This window comes from Carlito syrichta, unplaced genomic scaffold (genome assembly GCF_000164805.1).
Source record: "Carlito syrichta isolate Samal-C Ts95f unplaced genomic scaffold, Tarsius_syrichta-2.0.1 Scaffold305249, whole genome shotgun sequence".
Classification (NCBI taxonomy): Eukaryota; Metazoa; Chordata; class Mammalia; order Primates; family Tarsiidae; genus Carlito; species Carlito syrichta.
The window spans coordinates 384,799-390,798 of NW_007249345.1; the positions used below are offsets into that span (position 1 = coordinate 384,799).

The window sequence follows — 6,000 nt, forward strand, 5'->3', positions numbered from 1 at the left end:
AAAACCTGCTATTTCTTCCACAGCCAAGATTTTTCATTTTTGTTTTGTGATTGTTGACTTGTAGTATTATGAACTACCAGAAAACGAGACCTCAAAAAACATACTCCAAAGCCAAATACAATTTAAATTCGAATTATCCACACCACTCTCCCAACAGTGTTGTAAAGCAGAAAGGAATTCAGGTGTTAGAATCAGGAAACACAGATTTGGGTTCTCGTTTTGCCACTTACCTGTATAATTTTGGACAAATCCCTAAATCTCCTTGAGCGTCACTTTATTCTTGTGTAAAATAAGTATCTTCACGAGATTTTTGTTTGGTATAAGTAACACAATGTATTTAAAAGAAAAGACTTTGTTAACTGTAATGTCAGTTAAATTTACAGGATGCTGGCATTTTAAAAATAGTTGTCAGCGGGTCTCGGTGGCTCAGCCTGTAATCCCGCGCCTTTGGGAGGCTGAAGTGAGTGGATTGCCCGAGCCCGTGGGTTCGAGACTCGCCTGGACAACTTGGCGAGACCTCATCTCTACAATAAATCAAAAAATTAGCCAGGCGTGGTAGCGCGCGCCTGTAGTTCCAGCTACTTGGAAGGCTGAGGCGGAAGGATCGCCGGAGCCCAGCAGGTCAAGGCTGTGGTGGCCGGGAGCGGCCACTGCACTCCAGTCTGGGCGACAGAGTGAGACTCCAACTCAAAATAAATAAATAAAAATAAATAAAAATAAAAATAGTCGTAAATCTTGGGTTGTTCCTGGTCCCAAGTGACTTAATCATTGAATTATTAAATCTCCATTATTAATTTTTTTTTAGAAATGCTCAAGAGACTGCTTCTCAGTGTAAATCAGAAGAGGTCTTTAGTTTTTGTTTTTAAATCATTATTCTTATTCCTGCAGCTGACTCTCAAACTAGGCATATTTCTCTTCCATTTCTTTTAATGTGAAATTGTTAAGTGACTAAATGAATGTACCTCAGACTTTCAACATTTTTTAAAAGTCTGGCTTAGAAGCAGGCATAATCTTTTGTTAGAAGCTGAACAAATTAGGATTCTTATTTATGAAAACATTGTAAAGTGGCTGATGGCTCATCTCTCTCCTTTCAAGGAAATACTGAGCACCTAATTGTATAAGCCAGAAAAATGCAAGGTGGTGAAAGAGTTATCTTAGAGTTATATCTAGTTGTACTAAATGAAATAACTGTTTTCCTCAGGGATCATACATTCTGGATCAAGATAAAACAGTACACATAAAACATTTAACAAGCAGAATTGTACTGCACAGTGGTTAAGAGGATAGCTTCTGTAGCCTGGGTTAGGATTCTGCTGTGGCGCTGCTGCCTACTACTTTTGGAATGTTACTTATCTGTGCTTTGGTTTCTCCATCTGTAAAATGGAACACTATAGTAACTAACTCATAGAATTGCTTTGGAGATTACATTATATAGTACATAGTTATATGTTTAGAACTCTGCCTGCCATATTGTAAGTATTGTAATAGGTCTTTGAAGCTTCTGTTTTATTGTTAACATGTTTAGATGTTAAATTGTGTGGTTCAGATACTCGGTGTAAAAGGGTTTTACAAATCATTCTAGGCATGTAGAGAGTCAAGGAAAGTTTTATAGAGGAGGCAGAACTTGTCAGAATCCTCAAAGGTAGATGGATGAACAGAGTTGGATGAAGGAAAAGAAGATCCTCCGGGACCAAGGAACATCAACAAAAGGTTAAAAGTGTGAACCAATTTGTTGAGTTCACAGAGCAGGGAGGCATCCAATCTGATTGAGATGAAAGGTAAATATTAATCACATCAGTAGTAGAATGGGAATGGGTATAGTTGACAAGATTATCATACTGAACATAGCATTTTCAGTTGCAGTCACATTTATTTATGTCTAACAAAAATTATATTATTGAGATTTATTTATGTGAGATATATAAACATACATTTTATGACTTTTATTTTATAAATAAGTATAGTAGAACTCAGAGAGGTATGACTTGTCCAGCAGTACCAGATTTTCATACTCCTTACCCAGTTCCATTTCCACCATATCTTGCTATTTCTCTATTTTTGCCAGGTGTGCAGGTAGATTTGACAGCCGATCAAAGTAGGCTGTTTTCTTGTCTTCTACTCTTGGTCCATGGAATGGTTTTCAAGCTGTTGGCACTTCTTTAGTGAAGCAAATCTGGGTCAAGATGAGATGATGTATGCCACTCATTTCCTGAGTCCTCCAGGAAAGCAAGAGAAGAGTATGTGGTCCATAGTGGCCTGGATATGCTTCTTCATGTGGAACTCTGTCCTGTATTTTTCTTGAAGAAGGAGACACACACAAACGGAACATTTTAATTGAAGATCACATACATGTCACAAGATTTTATTGAATTTCATCTGAATTTTCCTTAATAAAAAATACATATATATACACACGGGAAATTTTCAATTGACAGTCCCACGGATGTTACAAGATTTTATTGAATTTCATCTGAGCATTATATATTAGTCTAACAAATTACATGGTAGAGTGTATGAATATGAGTAAACAAGTACATATTGTGGGGGAAGGTGCTGAAATGTTCAAGTTGACATTCCCAGATAGAAATGGAATAGTTTGGATGTTATGCTCTGTGTTAATTTCCACCTACCAGTCAGTAAGTAGAAAAACTATGAATATATTTTACTTCAGTTCTTTTTAGTTCCTACCTGGGGCATGGTAATCCCAAGAAGTATAAAGAAAAAAAGTAGCAGCAAATATCCTGTTAGGAATATAAACAACATAATAACACTGATGATTGTGATAGATCCTGTATATTAAAGACTCTGACATTCCACTAAGGAGTTAGATGGAGAAACCTGTTATCCTGAACTTGAAGATGATAAAAACAAATCGTATCCTTGGAACTAATGGAAATTAAAGAAAGAATATGTGCATTGTTAGGTTATGTGAAGGGTCACATCTCACTTCTTTCTTACCAATTTTTGGTTTAAATTAATGTAACGGAATTAAAATTATGATGGATTTAATATTCATGCTAGCAGTTTATTTTTAATGTGAACAAAATTAACAGTAAAACTATGATAAAAGATAGAAGTGTCTTCTGTAAAGGGCCACTGATTCCTGGCTTCATAGCTGCCCAGTGCTCCTTGAAAAGCGAGGGCTCTTTTCTTCTCTTAGAACCTCACCATCACTTTGCGTGTTGTTGAGCATGTAGTAGGTATGCAGTAATTTAATGTTGATAGATGAGACATTCACATGATAGTTAGAGGGGAGAAAGATCACTTTTTTGATTAGTCACTCTGTATTTAAGTGTCTTTGTAACAGGAAATCATCTGTGAAACGACTTTGCGGGGTAGCTTTAAAGATTAAAACTTTGTGAAGTCTGTGGTATATGCTAGACATTTAATAAATAAATAATATATATTGTTATTTTCAAATTTTATGGACTGTTGTTTTGACTTTGCATTTTTCTGAGATCTTTGAAAATACAAATTAACAGTATCGATTTATATTTTGTCTTTGAAAGAAAGAATATCCCATTCTAAGTGGTTTCAATGTATTTTTGTGCCATTTTTTATTGTAAGCAACAAATGTGTTTATCACATTCTAATGGACACTCAAGACAGTCCACTAATTAATACAAATGTGTATTTCAAAATAAGACATTTGACCAGTTGAATAGAGTGTAGTAACTTGCAAACTGGATTAAGCTGAAATCTCACTGATCCCACTAGATGGCGTTAATTCATTAAGTGATAACTTCAGCCTCTCCCTTAAGGCAGACTGCTGCCTATACAGTTTAACTGATTTCCAGTATCTTTAGAGAGTGAGTGTAGCAGTACACTCTTAGACTCTTTGCCATTTATATGGAGTGATTTGTGGAGGTTATGCAGATGTTTAGGAAGATCAGAAGACTGAGGGCAGATTTATTTAAACTAGAAAAGTGTAATAAGCTACAGTAGTTTAGTTTTTATTTTATTAAATGCTTGTTAATTCAGACTTTGACTTAGCCTTTGCCCTAATCCTATGTACAAATGAAAGATTATGAAATTACTGTTTTTTTTCATAGTTTATTGTCCTAGTATCATAATTCTTGTTTGGAGTTCTGAAAGCATTGGAAAACAAATGAAAATGGGAAGCAGACATTTCTTAAAGCATGTAGCATATAATAGGTTTAATTTTAAAATCATTTGTTTCTTATTTATAGGAACTAGATCAACAGTGATATACTTGTCAGTTATTCTGGTTCTTTAGTCATAAATGTAAAATAAAAATAAATACCTACATTCTTTAATTTGTCTGAATTTGAATGATTTATTATCTACAAAGATTGTTTTACATTAGACCAGTTCATTTGCAAAGTTTAAAAATTGTGCTTTCCACAGGGATTTGTGTGCTCCAAGTAATTAAGGTGTTTTACTTCCGTTTTATTTCCTTGCTGTTCTTAAGAGTTCTGAAGTTGAAACTTGTTTAAGCAATGATGATGAAGACACTTCACATACAAAAAAAAAAGTGTTTCTGCATTTCATTACAAGTATTTTTTTCTTTATGATCAGATTCATACAGCTAGAGTAAATTGTTTCAGAATTGATGGGATGATCCATCTTGAGCCATAGAGACTTAATTGCAATACAAATATTATTCTTTTATTCATTGCTCATGGGAAGTAAGTGGTTGGTGTTGATGGTTCCCTTAATGTTTATTTAACTATTCCAGTGTAAGGCAGTTCAGATTTCTTAGTAAAAGAATTGTTAGTAGTTTCATTTACTGGTATGTAATAAAAAGCCGAGAATAATCAGGGTCTTTGCCAATAGATTCAAAATAACCTGTTTTATTACTCAGAAAAGGAAGGTCTGAACATTTGATGCCCATTAATAAAATTGTTGTCTCAAATGGGGATTTTGCTTTTCCTTATAATCTTAGAAAGCTTCAACCAAAAAAAGCAACTGCTTACAATTATTTGGTATATACAAGGTGTAACTATATTGTGGTGTTTGTTTTTGGTGACTTCTGAACATAAGTCTAATCACACCTTATGCACATATAGTAGTCCTCCATTTATCCAAGGGGGGACACATTCCACGACCCTCAGTGGATGCTTGAAACAGCAGGTAGTACTGAAACAAATATATATATTATATTTTTTCATATGCATACACGGTTATGATAAAATGTGTTATAGATTAGGCACAGTAAGAGATTAACAACAAATAGTAAAATAGAACAATTATGACAATATACTGTAATAAAAGTTATGTGACTATGCTTTCTCTCTTTCTCTCCAAATATCTTACTATATACAATCCAGATTGATTATCACTTATCTGGAATGTTTGGGACCAGAAGTGTTTCAGATTTCAGAAGTTTTTAGATTGTAGAATATTTGCAGATACACAATGAGATATCTTGGGGATGGGACTCATTTATATATATATATTATATATAATATAATATATATATATTAGATTAGAAAATATAGTTCATTTAGAAAGTAAATTAGAGAGAGAGAGAGAGAAGATTCACCTTCCCAAGGAAGGGAAGGGAGCCAGAGCGTAAAAAAATATGCCATGGCCACACCATAGCTTAGCAAGGCAATGGCCCATTTATATTTCATATACACCTTATATACATAGTTTAAGGGTAATTTCATACAATGTTTTAAATAATTTTGTCCATGAAACAAAGTTTTGTCTACAGCCCATCACATGAGGTCAGGTGTCGATATTTTCAGTTGCAATGTCACCTCAGTGCTCAGAAAGTATGATTTTGGAGCATTTCAGACTTCAGATTTTCATATTAGGGATGCTCAACCTTTATTTTCAGACTGCAGTTGACCTTGGGTAACTGAAACTGCAGAAATCAAAACCACAGGTAAGGGGGAGCTACTGTATTGTTGCTTATGGGTATATACAGGCATGTGTTAAAATTTAACTACATAATCTCATTCTTCATATTAATATTTGTGGTGAGAAAGATGATACTGTAAACATTGTTGCATAGCGCTACTTCCCTGTTTT

At 34.2% G+C, this 6,000-nt stretch overlaps 1 long non-coding RNA gene across 2 annotated transcripts in view; it reads left to right on the forward strand.

Moving 5' to 3' along the window:
- Nucleotides 1-2,805, forward strand: part of LOC103263756 — a 129,290-nt gene extending 126,485 nt beyond the window's left edge. For both annotated transcript variants that reach the window (XR_504517.2, XR_002482161.1), the window contains one exon: nucleotides 2,066-2,805. This is a non-coding gene — a long non-coding RNA (uncharacterized LOC103263756). The remainder of the gene's footprint in view (nucleotides 1-2,065) is intronic.
- Nucleotides 2,806-6,000: the final 3,195 nt, after the last annotated feature.